Source organism: Calidris pugnax, unplaced genomic scaffold, assembly GCF_001431845.1.
Source record: "Calidris pugnax isolate Ruff unplaced genomic scaffold, ASM143184v1 scaffold91, whole genome shotgun sequence".
NCBI classification, from domain to species: Eukaryota; Metazoa; Chordata; class Aves; order Charadriiformes; family Scolopacidae; genus Calidris; species Calidris pugnax.
This window is the reverse complement of record NW_015090898.1, coordinates 441,524-441,996: the sequence shown is the minus strand read 5'-3', so window position 1 is coordinate 441,996 and position 473 is coordinate 441,524. Positions and strand designations below refer to the sequence as shown.

General features: G+C 72.3%; 1 long non-coding RNA gene across 1 annotated transcript in view; it reads left to right on the top strand.

The window, feature by feature from the left end:
• Positions 1-35: 35 nt before the first annotated feature.
• Positions 36-473, top strand: part of LOC106891749 — a 3,340-nt gene continuing 2,902 nt past the window's right edge. Inside the window, exon 1 of the long non-coding RNA XR_001412776.1 lies at positions 36-188. This is a non-coding gene — a long non-coding RNA (uncharacterized LOC106891749). The remainder of the gene's footprint in view (positions 189-473) is intronic.

Here is a 473-nt window from a genome sequence, read left to right as displayed (position 1 = left end):
CCCCCCCCCCCCCCCCCCCCCCCCCCGCCTGGCTCCGTCCGTCCGGGCGTGCGCATTCGGAGGTGGCGGTCGCGCCCGGTGACTGTCCGCGCTGCTCGTTGGCCTGCTCCCTGCCGCCGCTCTTAGAAGAAACACGCTCGCCGTGCCGCTCCGGGGACGGGAGCGCGGGTTTGTGCTGTTCGCCAAAGGTCAGAGCTCTCCGTGTGTGTCCGCCCGTGGCCTCGGGCCTTCTCTCGGTCCCTTTTTGCCCCGACGGGGCGCCGTCACCATGGCAACCGCTCCCGGGCGGACGGGCGGGAGGTTGGGCCAATCATAGCGCGGGTGCCGCGCTCCCATTGGTCGGGTTTCCCCTCCGGGGTGGGGCGCGGTGAAGATTGACGGCCACCGTGACCCAATGGAGCGGGAGCTTTCTATGGGGGGGGTGGGCCGAGGCGCTCCGGAAGCGGCGGGGACTCGAAGCGGGAGAGCGACTC